The sequence below is a fragment of the Prenolepis imparis genome, unplaced genomic scaffold, assembly GCF_030444845.1.
Source record: "Prenolepis imparis isolate NDT839.2.m4 unplaced genomic scaffold, iyPreImpa1.0 SCAF_4, whole genome shotgun sequence".
NCBI lineage: Eukaryota > Metazoa > Arthropoda > Insecta > Hymenoptera > Formicidae > Prenolepis > Prenolepis imparis.
In genome coordinates this window covers 15,532,481-15,548,565 of record NW_028141162.1, presented here as the reverse complement: position 1 = coordinate 15,548,565, position 16,085 = coordinate 15,532,481, and the positions used below count along the sequence as shown (strand labels likewise).

The 16,085-nt window shown below is 35.7% G+C and overlaps 1 protein-coding gene across 2 annotated transcripts in view; it reads left to right on the top strand.

The window, feature by feature from the left end:
* The first annotated feature begins 6,616 nt into the window (after positions 1-6,616).
* The window catches only part of LOC145935716 (uncharacterized), a 106,860-nt gene continuing 97,391 nt past the window's right edge, over positions 6,617-16,085 (top strand). The window contains exon 1 of one of the 2 annotated variants that reach the window (XM_083037271.1): positions 6,617-6,773. The gene's annotated coding sequence lies outside the window, so the exon portion shown is untranslated. The other variant, XM_083037270.1, reaches the window with a different exon arrangement.

The following is a 16,085-nucleotide window of genomic DNA, read 5'->3' as shown; positions in this document are numbered from 1 at the left end:
ATCTGCATCTATGAACAAGAATTGAAGTTTATCCAATTTTCTGGTGGATTAAATAATTTCTATGTTTACACGAACTAATCGGAGCAAAACATAAAAAATTTTTAAAAATAAATAATGTTACCAATCTCTCTCTTTTTCTCTCGCAACCTTTCATTATGGGATTCTTCAATCACCAGATGTAATTACTGCAACAATTAACATTTTCATTGATCACTTTTCGGCAAAATTGTGAAAATCCGCTCTGCAGTTTTTCGACGCCGACGGGGATTCACGTGATCGCTTCGCAGCATTTATCACATTTCGCTGTTGTAATTTTCTGCCGCTGTAATTTTACCTCCCCTGCCGTAATACCGTGTAATTATTTAACGATCAGAGTCAGGTTACCGGGGGCGCGCGAAGGTATCTCGGGGAGGTTTGCGGGAGCGCGAGAACGTCTTGCGGTGCGATTCAACTGAATGCGTCCGATTCGAACGCGATAATAAATCACATAAGCACCGCGTCAAGAAGCACATTTATTCGTTTTCCACGACACGATTCTATCGCATTTTGCAAAATGCGAGACATGTATTCGCGGAAACGACGTGTTTCGAACAGAAACACGGCCGTATAGAGAGAGCGAGGAGTCATATTTTTTGCGATCATTTTTTTTTCTTCTTGTTTTTTTTTTGAGTTGTGTCAAGTTTTACACTTGTTGGCTCGGCTGAATTATATCGGACGGGGCAAATTTCGCAATCATGACAGGGATATGAATTAGAAGAATTTCACGTGCGTCACGCGCGATTCTCGCGGACGGCTTCGTGCATACTTCATGCATGAATCTGATATCTTTATATATATGTATATAAGTATATATACATTCGTGTTGCACGCGAGAGGAACCTTAAAGGAGTTTGTTCGACATCTCTACGTTGCATCAGGTTTCGAAACTTGGTCCGCCCTCTCGATGCAGCAAACGTTTTAGCGTCGAGACGGACCGGATTCTTTATCACGTCGTCTTCGATTTTCCGATAAGCGTCAAGCAGCGAGAGATTCGCCGTTGATCGAGTTTAGCTTTGAATTATTCGCATCGAACACATTTCATCTATTATTCGCATTGAAGCTAAAAGAAGTCAACGCAGAAGCTAATGGTCTTTCTTCAAAAAATCTATCGCATTAATTTTCATCATTTAGAAATATTGAAAGGATTAACGATTATCGATTTATCGACTTTGCAATCAATATATAATATGACACTTTTGAAATAAATTTATTAAAATTTAATATAAACAGATTTACTGTAATGCTATTATATGGTTTCAGATCATAAACTTTAGGTTTAAAAAAAATTAAAATACGACAACATTTACAAAACACAAATCAAATTGAATACATTTTCAAGTGACAATAGTTAAGCAAAAAACGTTATGTTAGATATTTCCAATTTTTTATTAAATGAAACGCAAACGAGAGAGATATGTTCTATGTTCAATATCAATATTTAACCCATCAAAAATATTACAAAAAAATATGCCATTGTACAAAATTAGATTTCTCGTTGCTCTACTAAAATCCTTTTCAAATTAAAGAAAAAAATATACAAATTATTAAAAATTAAATTAAATTAAATTTTAATTTAATTCAATTTTAATTTAATTTAAATTTGTGACTATAGTTTAGTGATATTAATTTATAACTCGGATATATTTTTTCCCCATGAATATTTATTCTACAGCAGCACCCTTATTTACATTTCTCAAAGAAGCTTTAGGTGAGCCGTTCGTAATAAAAAAGAAGCGGCGCGACATAAGTAAAGTGATAAAGATTACGCGTCACTTTCAAGAAATCCTCTCATACTGCATTAACGGCAAGTAACGGAATTTGCCTGCTTTCCGTTGGATAAGTACTTAAATGCAAATAGCCTCTAAAAAGTTAGAAAAAGAGTAGCCAGACAACAGTGGAGTCACGGGGAAGTGCATTGGAATGAAAGCGCACACAATGCACAGAGGAAAAATGTTATATATGAAGAGGGCGAAGAAAATATATGGCACTTGAGAGATTTTGTAGATTTCTGTTCTTCCATAAACTGCAATTATGCTCAATATATACGATATAGAGAAAGAGATAATTTCTATTAAAAAGTACACGGAAAAAGATTTTTAATGAGTTTTTTCTCCTGCATTTAATAACTTTGCTCTTCATTTTACGTCGATTTTACTTCGACGTTTTTAGGTCATTTCGTTCAATGAATCAAATTCATTTCCCGTGCACCATCCGCACCGAGGAACAATAAAGAAGTTTCAAAACGTGCCGAATAGGACGTGTTCGAACATCGGAAGCGGAATACTGTAGTTTTTCTTCGCGCGGCTAAGGATCCAAAGACAATATAACACAAAAGTCTCGGTTGGCTAGTCACTTACGCTTCCTCTTCCTTGAATTTTATCCGAGAAACGTCTCGGCGGCGCCTCCACTCTTTTTCCAGCCTCCCTCGCGTCCTCCGACTCTTCCGTTTTTCACCGTCACGGCGCCTGGGTTACACACCCTGAGAAAGTATTACGTGCATCCTGTTCATGATGGAGGTACCGCGGTTTCCTCTCGGCGACTACTGTAGTTTCATCGAAATCCCGAGGCGCAGAGATTTCGGGGAATGATTCGGGAAAACTTTGCGGCTACTTTGTTTCCTTCTAGCAATTAACGCCGCGGCACCTCTCTGACAATTATCTTAATTGCTCAAACGAAATCATAGAGAATTCACGAGATTCTCTCAAATTCATCGAAGAATTTGTACTTAAGGTATTTTTCAATAAGTTATCTAGAAATTCTATGTATTTTATATTTTATACTTTGCAACATAAATTTATTTATAATTTTATGCTGCTTATCCTAATATATGTGTAAAATCTCCCGATCAAAAAATTATTTTGCTTTATATTATATGTATATAAAATAATTAAATATAAATATATATATAATATATAATATAATAAATATATCTATAACGTATTATATAAAATAGAACAATTTTTTTTTAAGAAAACAAAACTTAAATCTCTAAAAATGTGGCAACTATAAATAAATAAATATATATATGTGCGTGTGTGTGCGTATATTTACACATATCTTTATATCTATTCTCTCATATTTCTAAACGTTTTTTATAATTTATTTATATAAAGTAAAAATTATAAAATTTTTAATCTAAAAATGTTCAGATATAAAACTGTTTATTCAGTGATATCTTTGAAAGATGAAGACCATATACAATTTATTGTGACATTTCATATTTTGCTCGCAGAATCTTTTCCGGATTAAAACATAAAACATTACAGTATATCATATATGATATACATGCGACTATTAGTTTACTTTCAATATTTAAATTCCTTTTGTCACTTTTTGTTTTTATATTCTGTTGTTAAACCTTTTATCTACAAGCCCACAAACGTTCAACAAGAATTGACAACTTTGCGATAAAAAAGTAAATGACATTTACGTAACTTTTATCCATTAACTTTCTCTTTGTTATAATGCATTTTTATTATACTTTAATTTATAACGTATATAATTGTTATTTTTATAATTAATACAAAAATATGATAAATCAAAGCGGAGTATATCGTGCATAATTACAATATTCTATCTCGTTTTGATCAAAAGGAGTTTTACAAACTAAATTTATAATTAAATTTTTCTCTGTTATAACAAAAATAATATAATAACCAAGATTAAAATTATGTTTAGTGAGATTTTCAAGTTTAAATCAACAAACTAGAAAAAGAACTGGACATATCAGACGTCAGTAAGATATTTTTCTTTTACTTTAGTAGTGTAACACCATTAATAATATATCTGGATCGATCAGAGCGCTGCCCCCGAAAAGTTCGCGATGCAAAAGAAACCCTTAACTTGTGTACCTTACTCACTGTCACCCTCGACAACCGACGCTCACTTAGCGATCCGTGTTTCGTCTCTCGTATGCAAGAACGAGAAGGTAAAAGAAGCGTGGGGTGTGTAGGCAAACGAAGGACAGGGGCAGTATTGACCCAGTTGTGGCGCGCATTGTTCGCCCTCTTCTCGACGACCCGTCGATGCGCGTGTGCATGCGTGAAATGCGTGCGTGCGTGCGTGAGTGAGTGCGTACGCGCACAACTCATTAATGATGTCGATACGTTTACGATTTAATGGGTCAGCCGCGGCCATCCCGTGGGTGTAGGGTGTTAACCTCTCGACACATTTAATACGTACAGAGTTCGTCTATATTGGCTGAACTCTTGTAGTTCTAAGATATTTCAGCACAGAACCTCTCTTTGTTAATTCAATCTTTGTCGATTTTTTTTCAGATATGTGCATAAATAAAATTATTTAGTCTAAATAAAAATTGAAACGAATTGAAAGAATAGATATTCGTTTCTTTTTTTAGTTTTAAATTTATTGAACGAATCAGAAATTATACATCTGCATTGATGATTAAAAGCTTGCTAATATTGAAATATGCAGCCTGTCATTTGCCATTTGTCACACGACACATTATATATATAATATATATGTGGATGTATGTATATATAGGTATACCGTCATTCTGTATAGCTAATTCTTCGGTCAATATTCAATGCATAATTAAATGCTCGCATGTATGAATATGTACTGCATATAAGATGTGTATATATATATGTTTTAAATTATTTCTCATAGACGAATATTGTATATCTTGATTAAATGTGCATTAACGTGGTAAAATAATTTTCTCCGTGTAATCGCGTTGTGAAGATTAAATTAAATTCATATGAGCGACATAAATCGTCATCGATTTTTCTCGAGACAAAGTGTGCTCTATATATAGGCTGACGCCAATTTTTAACAGATCGAAGTAGAACGAACTGAATAAAAGCGATTTTATCGATTTCAACTTATCAGAATTATCTAAGACTAGAGAGTCTAGATTGACATCCTAGCTATTATAATATCTACTTTTAAAGCAGCAACAGCATTAATTGAAAAGCTATGTGCATTGATTAAAACATTCAAATTTTATTAATTCATTCGACATATTTAATATTCAAACATGATTTGATCAATATCATATAATTTATTCAAATATATTTATAATATGACGCATAATTTTCTTTTTTATGAACATCAACAGAAAATTAATAAAATTTGTCTGTAACAGAGAAGAGCTATTCATCTTTATGTATAAAAAATTCATACTTTTTATGGTGATGAATTCATGTATTATTTTCGGGTAAAAGTTATGAAAGCTTTTGTCACATAAAAGCTCACAAGTTAAGACGTTAAGACACATTTTCATAATGCATGCAATTACGCGAACATGATTTTATACTTATGTAGAGACATTAAGTATTAAAATAAAATAAGACAAAGAGAGATATATATTTCGTTCGATTACCATTTCATGTCATTTCGCAAAATGTCTCTTCGGCGAAGAGATCAGATCTTTTACTCATTTTACTGGTTTCGTGAATGGCTTTGTGATTACATAAAAGCTTCACCTTCTGCGAAATTGCGATTTCGTGCGTTTTATGACCACGAAGTTAATGTTGGAGGATCATATATATTCAGCGCGTTCTACGTTCACCACGATGTTAAAGCAAAGAGCAAACTCAGGTGCTGAAACGTCGCTGAATATCAACTGGGTAAACAATACATTGTTAAACCATTTTACACCGGTGCAGCTGCATCTACCGGATACGTTAATTGGAAATGTAGTCGCAACAGCGATATTAGCAGATCTGAATGCTTGAAGTTATTAGTCAGAAAAGCGTTACATCGTACTACTTGCTTCGAATAAAAAGTTCTTGCAAATTACCCTGGCTTTTTCTCTCTCTTTCTCTCTCTCTATTCGGTTGAATAAAGTCTATAGAAAAGATTCCGAGTGAAGTTTGCGATTGCGTTCGATTTTGAGTTCTTTTTCCATCCCTCTTTTTTTAAATTCTACGTTGATATTCATCATTATTACTTTCTCCCCTTCTATCTGTCGTTGATCCAGAAATACTTCCTCTTTTATCAAGTCATGAAAATAACAATTTCAACCATCATAATTAAGATAATGAAGATTTTAATAGTTGGAATTATTATCTCCATGACTTGACGAAAGAGAAGGTCATTAGAGTCAACAGATTGTATCAGTCTTAATGATAATTTTCCATAATATCGAGATATTTCAAACATTCAACAATTTCTTCCCTCATTTTTATTTATCGCAACGAGAAATTTCCAAAGCTCCTCGCAGTTTATCCCATTTATCCGCTATTCTCCAATCGATCTTCACGCTATATTTCCCCCGAATTTCAAACGCTTCTCCAAAACTCGCAACAAGCTCGAATCGATGCTGGCCCGATGCCAAGAGAATCGTCAGGTGGCAGTCGTCGACTTTATCTTCGCCCGAGGACGAATCCGTAAAGACGTTGAGCTTGCAGCGAGGATGGAGAGAGCGAGGTTGCCGGAACAGAGCGGAGCTGCTGGAACAGAAGCTCGGGGTGTCCCGGTCGGTTGAAGGTGGGCCCGGGTTTTCGCTAAGCGCGCGTTTTCAAGGCGCGCAGGTGCGCCGTGACGTCGTTTCCTCCCTCCCTCTTATTCTCCCACGGTTGTGTGTGAACGTCGTTCGGGGTACGCGCGACGCCACAGAGCACGGCAGAAGTCCAGAGGATCGCGAGGTCCCATCGTAGAGAGTCGGTTCTCCGCCGGGTTCGCTGCTTGTCGCTCAACTGACTTTGACATGAGCCTCGGTTCCCGCGCGTTCGTCAGCTAGGAAGGGGGATCCTCTCTCCGGAAACCAGGTCAGTCCGAGACGCGTCACGATCATCAGCGACCAACGTTTTACGCGCGACTCTCTCGTCGTCGTCGTCGCGCGATCAAGTGAAATCAAAACGAGTTGTATCATGTACGAGTGAGATCGATTCATCTTCTGTCGATTGTTTCCGTTCCGTTGACCCGGTACGTGAAGAACGCGGAAGTTGTTGTCGAAGGAGTTTGGGATACAAGAGAGAGACCAGTGGACAAGTGAGCACCTTCACATTCCTCGGGAAAAGTGAAGTGAAAAAAAAATACGCGGGTGGTGGATTCGGTGACGTTTCTCGAATTCGCCGGAAGTTTATCTCGACGATACTCTTACTCTTGCAACTTGTTCGAAGAATCTTGTCCGTGGAAGATTTTCGCCTTTTGCGCGCTTGGCCGTTCGAAGGTGCCCGCTTGTTCACGGCAGAGACGACGCGCGTAAGTTGGACACCTGTTAAACTAGCGTGAACGAAGTAGTAGTTTCGGGTAAACGGTTTAGTCAAACGACTGTTGGTGATACAATGTTCGAGTTTTCTATTTTAGAAGAATTGAAATACACTCTCTCGTATAAAAATTAATTAACACGAGAGATAGCTTGTTTAAATGTTAAATGTCACTCTTCTTCTATTTTCACCTCAATATAATCTCTTGAAATTAAACAATTGCGTTTCTTGAAGTCGCCCGGGAGAGTCGCGATCAATGTTTCATTCCTTGATACACTGATGATTTAAATTTGAAATAAATCGCAACATTTAAAATATGACACATGTGTGTAGTAAAATCTCTGTTGCGACTTCAAGAATATCTTGTCGTAGCTATCGCGACGAGGTTTATATCCGTAGTTACAATTATTCAAATCATAAAGCCATGACGCGAAATGGTGCCCGGGTGTTAACAGTTCCGTGGATGTAACGACGTGGATATAACAATGATTTGAAACAACGACGAAGAAAGTTTAATTGCAAGTTGCAATGAGTTTTGTTGCAACAGCCGAGTTAGTTAGTACCTTAAAACCACGCTTGAAATATATATACCTATTCTTGCTCTTGCTATTTAAAATTGCTATATAATAGTCTCTTGTAAAATAAACATATTCTTCTTTACGTAGAAATATTTTATAACGAATAAAATATGGTTCACGGGAGATTTCATAAATTTCGCAGAATATATTAATGGAATGAATTTTATATCAGATTAAAATTTAAAATTTTTTTATGCACAAAAAATATATAACGTAAAATATAAAATAATAAGATATATATATCTAAGTTATCTAAGTTATATATAGTAATGTTTTTTAAAATAAATTAAGATAAAAAGAAAAAAAATACCGCAACACAATTTGTTAACCAAAAGCGATCGTTTCCTCAAAAGTCTGCATTCTCAAAAGTCAATTTCTTATAAATATTCTATTCTTAGAGCACGATACAGTGATCTCTTCAGAGATCGTAACAAGTTTCCTTTTTCCTCTTGGGTTTGATGTCGGTTCCCATGAATTTTTCAAATCTCTGTTACGCCATACGCATCGATCGTGCCCTACCTTGCCCTTATACATACATATTTTGCATATTTTGCAGTCGCAGAGAACGCGCAATAATCAGAATAAATTCATATAATCGAATAATTATTCCATCAAATATTCAACATTTTTTATCTGTTTGAAAAAAATGCTCTAAAGAATTTTTTTCTAAACTTATATACAGTTTTAATTTACTTATAAGGCAAATTTAGTTTGGAAATAGCGGTTTAGAGCTAGAAAAGAAGCTTATAATTAGCTTATAACAAGATATATTTTTCATCGCTATTCAATAACCTGAGTGCACACTTGGAGGATGCTCGGATAATCAATGCGAGGCCGGGATCGAACGTTCGTTCATCAATTACCACGACAGTAACTTCCTTTTAGATCTTTCGACCTACCTTTGAGCGATTGCCCGAGAATAAGCGCGTAATATCGATCGCGGCGCGATAGTCGTGTGAACCTAGAACGGCGGCGTCGAGAAAACAATTCCTATCGCATTGAGCGTAACAAGTGGCACCGGTTTTGTACGGGTCATGGGACTTAGCCGTCTCCTCCATTGTCCCGAATTCTCGTCGCCTCGCCGGCAGACAACGTGCCGATAACAGCGAGACGTCGCAGTTCGTTCATCATCACGGATCGGAGTTATTTTGCGACAATGGAAAGCGATTTTGCACTCGACGTTTCTCGCCATGTTGTATCGGATAAAGGGCTTCATCAAGCTATCCGAATGGCATACGTGCACGAAGTCAGACATTGAAGTTTCGGGACACTGTGTGTATGTGTGTAATTTCGTATTGCAAAGCTGCTAACTTGCACACATCTAATCTTAGAGACATAAACTTGGCAAGAGATTACCAAGAGTTAGAATCAAAGTTTTGTTTCCTCCTTTATCTTCCGCATAGTGTAAATAATTTGACGGAAAACAAGGAAGAGACGAAACTTTAATTCCACTTCGATAACTTATCAAGCGCAATTTGCGAATTAGATTTGTCTCGTAAATTAGGAAACTTTGTGCCAACAAGACTTGCTTGAAAATGCATCTAAGAACTTTTGCATATACAAATCAGTGATTAATTCTTTACGAAGATAGCAATTGGGTAATTGGTCCATTTTAGTATCGGTGCGGCTGGATACCTCTCGCACGACGATAGTGCACGTTCGCGAATGTGTAGATATTTGAAATTACGGAACCGTAAATTTGGCAGCGCTTCCTGCGGGTACCCTTATTTACTCGCGCATACACATGTACGTGATACAGGCGAACTCCGAAATTTCGGGCGATATGCCACGGAGTAAGAGAGCAGGGTGTGTCCAATTCGTGTACGCATGTTGGCTCATGGTCGTTTACGTAATCCCAGGAGAATGATACAACACGATTCTGTTGTTACCTGTTTCCTTCTCCCACCCCTTTTGATCAGAATAATAATTTCGCGCGTCTTCCGTGCGCATTTCCTTAATAATACGTGTCTGTTTCCATTGTATCATGCGCTGGGTTGGAATCCCTTCGTCAATTAATTCAAAGGGCCATTTACACGAATCGCAGGCATTAAAATTGCCTCGCATGTTAACGGAGAGTTAAAGATTAATGCGCTTCTCGATGTTGTTTTAAACGGCAGCACTATTAATTAAGAATTAAGCAAACGCTTGCAGAAAATCAATAAAGAGAAAAATAACTACCTGCGCGAACCGATTATTTCGCGCGATATTAAACAATCATTTTTTTCGTTCAAATATAAATATTAATTTGCGCATAATAAAAAGAATTATATATAAAAAAAATCACACACAAATTGTGCACTTTTTATTTTCAAAAAATTCAATTTTTAATTAATTTTTATATGTAATATTGAATGAAAAAAATACCTCGAATAAATATTACGCTGTAGATTTGAAAAAGGAGTGATCTAAATTAATCAAAATATATCAAATAAACAAATATTTGCATGTATATATAAAAGATCTAATTAAGGAAGAAAAAAATAGAAAAGAAATTTTTTTCTAAATTATTTTTAATATATTTTCAAGAGGAAACATTTTACTTTTCTTCTTGAATAATAAGGACATATAATATAAAAAGAACATATAATATAAAAAGCATCTAATGTAAAAGAAATGCAAATAAAAGTATTCGAAATTGGCTAATTAAACTACGGAGTTGCTATTGCAGAATAAATGGCTGACAATTTAAAAATAAAGTGTTAAGAGAGATTGGAAAGACAATGTAAATTAAAAATTTTATTCTGTCGACTCTCGTGTACCATTTTCCAATCTTTTTTTTTTTATTATTTCCACATTTCATTTTATCATATCATTTTCATTTAAATGTTTCCAATTCTCTCCTTGTAATATCTCTCATTTCATCATTTTTATTCAAATAATTCCGTAAAATATTCATGCTTCTAACAGAGCTAGTGTCGGCATATTCAGGGACACGTGCTATAGAATCGTGTATTACTTTCGCGGCGAAATGTCAGCGAAATAGACGGGGTTACGACGACGAGCGAGTCGATTTATCCCCCTCGTTACGTCGCTGCAACCACCTACGGCTTGTGTAATCGCGAGATCCAAGATTTCTCTCGCTCACCGTAAAGGTACGCGTACCTTGCTCTTAATGCGTTATGTACATATTGCGCGACGCGAGATAATACCGCGTGTTATCGGTCGACGTTATCGCTGCGTCACATAATGCACGTATGTATGTATTAGTTGTGCGGCGCGAGAATTTTCGCCTTCCACGTCTCTCTTTCGCATCAAGATTTTGCGTCAACTTGTCTCGAAAAATGCACATCGCTCCTACGTAGATATTTACCGCTGAAAATACGACGTTCGCCGATATCCCCGCGCGTTTATCCCCGATCACTCGTAAATTGCAACCCCGGGAAACGCAAAACGATGTGGCGCATCGCAAACATTACTCATACTTTTATACCGCCTCTTCCTTCTTGTCACGCTACATTCTTTCTGATATGCAAATGATATTTATACTGCTCGCTCGCGCTATTAAGATAAACGAGGGTGAACACTTAAGTTCAGATAAGTCATCATATAATGTCTCTCAGACCACTTGAAGAAACTTGATTTTATTGTTCTTACAAGACCGGAAAAAATGCGAGATCCTCCTAGCGTTACACATTTATTACATTTCAAAGAGATAGATACAAAGAGCGCGCACGCATTCATCTCAGGTCATACATACATCCATTTTCATTTATTGTACCTTTTCATTTCATTTTCTTACTTAAACACGTGTGCATAACATTTCCTTTGCATAACATTTCCTTTGCATGTTTACATTTATGAAAGTATATTCGTGAAATATAGGTACATATGTCTTTATATCTCGAGTTCTCCTCTAATTTGCATATACGCGCAACAAAAATCTGCATTTACAGTTGAAATCTTACATTTACATTTTTCACATTAAATGTTTAAAATTTAAAGTCTCAAAATTTCTCGAAAATTTTATTATATATTTTTTCACGTTAAGAAAAAATTTACTTCAAACTTTTTTCGTAGAGTATGTGACTGCAAAGGCTGATATGATGTATCTGCGATTTTCTGCATATATAATAGATACATAAATATTTCCGGAAAATTCGACGTATCATTTGTATTTATTATACTTTACGGTGTACGTGAAATTGGATTTGCATTGCGTTCGACATGAATGTATGATTTCTGCTGGATGGTATCATTTAACATATATCATCTTTATTGAGAATCGCATCGTATGTCCGTTGCATACGCTGCTGCGCGTTTTTCTTTGCGTGAAAATTTACGAAGGCTGCAACAATGCTAGGCTTCCATGCATTTTCGCTGCAGTGGAAATGCATTGCACACCACTTTACTTTCCCGACCGTTGCACAAAGGGGTGGTTCGCGTTGTTTGTGAACACACAACTCGTACTGTTTTACACAGGCACAGTCTTGGGGCGAGCGTAACGTATTTCCTTCACTTTATGCTTTAAAACAGCATGACGTTTTCTTAACACCTGTTTCGTTAAAAAGCGCTTCGCATAAAGCTCGGACTTGTTCAATCGAGAGAGAAATCAGGGATTTTTATCAAGTAATAAAAGGAAAGAAAAAAGAGAAAAAGATATTCGAATGACTTTTAATTGTGTAATTATATTGCAGACTTTCTTAGAAAAAAGTACATTGAACAATTTATTTTACAACATAAATCGATTATTATACAAGTGACTATTAAAATCGAAAATTAAATTGCAGTTGTATATTAAGTACTCTAAATACTTGTCTCGCGTGATATTAAGGAACAAACTGTTTGGAAGGAAATGTTAACTTGAAGTTATTAGGGCTGGATATTAAGGTCGAGGAAATTTTCTCGGGGATCAATTAGGATTCATCCTATTAGATGTGGTTTCATTTACGGTTGTGCCGCAAGGAAGATGGAAGAGTTATAAGCTGCTTGCACGCGAATTCGTCGCGCGAAAATAATGAAACTGTGTTTCGGTTACGTATCGACGAGTCGTTTTTCACGACTCGCTCGTGGATTTTCCCTCCCGAAATATTTAATTAACTTAGCAGAGCAAGAGCCTGATGTCTCCGGGAAAGTACCAAGCCTAACTTGAACGTGTTTAACGTGACCCAGGAGGGAATAAACGATTCACGCGATGCGGGACGCGAAAAATGGAACGTCGTCGTCGTCGCTCGTGTATGTTATTTTTTCGTGCCGCTTGAGTAAAAACACGAGGATCGATCTCACGTCTGTCAACTGCGCGCACAGCGGATAGAGAGAGAAAGAGAGAGCTTTGATCAGAGCATATTATCTTTGCATCCGCAAAGGCAACGACGATGCTCGTTAATCCGAGGGCTCGAGTCAAGGCGATTTTACCACCCGATACGCTGATCTCGTCTTTTTTTATTTTCTCCCTTTTTCGCCCTACGTTGACTCCGTTACATTGTGTCGCCAACAGCGAAATCACTCGCTTCGACTTTCCGTGAATAACAATTTACATATATTCTCCTTTCAACGCTCAATACGCGTTATTTAAGACTCGCGGTCCATATTTTCAAGAAATATCTTTTGAATCAGCACAGTCAAGAAATAATCCGAAAATAAAGAAAATATGCATGCCTACGTTTTTTCATATCACTTGGTAATATACACACTAGATTGTGCAGAATGTATATTTGAATATTATTAAATAATTCCAAGATATATATTTAATTTTCGTATGTTAATAAGAAAAAAATTTGTACAAACACGTAAAATTCTTTTTTTTTCGAATTTTATAGTTTGTTATATATAATCAAAAATTTCTCGGTGAAAAAAAGTAACACGCACAGTTCACGTTGCACGAAGGTGTATGTAATCGCTCATTTCCAAATAATGTTCCTGAGATATGTCTAACTTTTAAGAAAGAACTTGAGTTCGCAAACAAAGGAAGAGTAAACTTTCGCTATTATCTTTATAGAAGATGTTCAAACTGTCTTTTTTGGTGCTATACCTTTGACATATCTGTTATACAGATGCTTTCTACTACATAGACTTCATCATCGCGCAATCCATTAACGCATCCACGCGTTTTTCAATCTCTTGCAGCATTAATATCAACATCAAAAAATGCAAGAAATGAACGATTGACTTTATCACGTACTACGTAAAAATATAAATTTAATAGAATCAAACCAGATGAATGATCAAACTGTAAAGCTTTTTATAATTAATCCATTTATCACAGGAACACTCATTTATTACGGAAATATACATTTAATCGAATATAAGTTAATGTGGAAATTTTTATATATCGTGGAAAAATTCCTTTTCTCCAAGTTACGAGTGCTACTAAAAATTTCAGTAGTAAAAGCAGGGACATAGCTGACCGCACGTAATTATAGTTATGCCTATGTGTTAGCTTCTAGTTTCTAATAAAATTTTTAGAAGCGTAAAAAGACTTGGAGACAGTCTTCTTTTCTCATGCATTTTTTTTACATAATTTTGGTATTCTCAGAATTTTATATATATATACTGATATATAATTATCTAGTATTAATTATATTTTTTTCTGTATCTTCATACACAATTCCAAAGAACCTGTAAATATTTGATAAAAATTTGTTATACGATTTTCGTTATTATGCGAGCATAATAATTCGAATGATTTTATCTTGTTTCTTGGCCGTACTTTCGATATTGCTTGTCGCAGTGATGTAGTGTAATCTCACTTCGCTCGATTTTTATCGTTGACCTTAAGAATAAATCTCGTGGCTCGATATTTTAGTAAAGTTTAAAATAGTACCGGTGAGAAATGTTAAAAGTTTACGATGCAACTATTTCTTACCGCGGCCTCAAAATTTGCGCTTTACAGAGCCATTAAACAAAAGATATTCAAAAACTTGTAACTCTAGCATGACGTTCCTAATGTGCGTGACTGCACATAATATGGCTGAGAAAGATATGAGACAAAAAGAGAGACAGAGAAAGAAGAAGAGAGGAGAGAGGAGAGAGGAGAGAGAGAGAGAGAGAGAGAGAGAGAGAGAGAGAGAGAGAGAGAGAGAGAGAGAGAGAGAGAGAGAATTTTATTGTACCTTAGGGCAATGTCCGTTGAGGGGTGAGATAATACATGCACGTATATAAGCAACTATGCTGCAGGGAATTTACATGAGTCCTAGCAAACATGTCAAAGCTGGATTAATGTAAGCAACTAGCTACGTGTGTAGATTAAGATTAGACTAGTTATCAGCTATACAAATGATTATAATTAGAATGAATTTACACAACTTTATATCTATTACAGAATTTATAAATGAAAAAGAGAAGAGAGGAGGAGAGATGCGAAGGAAACAGAAAACACATAGAAACGTATATATAGTCGTTATTTAATCCTCCAGTCGTTACTAAATAATATCAAGATTATGTTGTTAGATTAGGTAATTTAAATATATATTATAATTAATTGCGTTAAATTAAAAAATCAGTCCGGTACATAAGTTAATCATATATATTTGTAATTGTACGCGCAATTTAACAAGTTTATCTTTTTGTATTTCCTCTTTACATTTGCAAGACATCGATAAAGCGCATGTTACGTTGATGTACGTTGCTATGCATGCTGTGTGAATTACAGCACTGTCAACCATAGAAAATTGCGTTTACCGCGAACGTAATGCGTGCTAACTTCGTAGGACAAGTCCGCATAATTTAGACGAGGGATGACGAGACGATGTTGCTTTTCCCTCGTGTATCTTGCTTTCATGGCACGTTGATATAGATAGAACGACGATAAAGTTCTGTGAAACGGCAACGTCTCCGCGTATGTATTTACCAATATTGAAGAAAAAGCTATATGTCGCTAAATAATCGCTAACGTTTGTGCGAATGGAATTGTGGATTTGAATCGGGAAAAGCTAAACAGTTAGCTAATGGCGCCGTGTTAAGTTTCCACCACCCTGTGTGTTCCAAATAGATGGCATTCATTAACGTGAAATACGCCACGCTGATAGAAGAAATAGATTAGACGTTTTTATTTGACCCAAAACAAGAGATAGATAGGACGCTATAAAGAAGCGATATTGCACGGTGATATAGCTTTAATTAATCTGAAATACTTTCCTTGTTCGAATTCAAACGCACCTACCTAAGTTGACGTCACGCACAAGATTTCTCTTGTGTAATCATTTGTATGTAATATTACCCTAAACTTCTAGAGATTTTAACACGAATAATAATGCTCCATATAAATTGATTTTCCAAATTATATATATTTTTATTTGCATATTATAAATCATATAATTACTTTCATATAGATATGTTAGAATATTCTTCAAATATA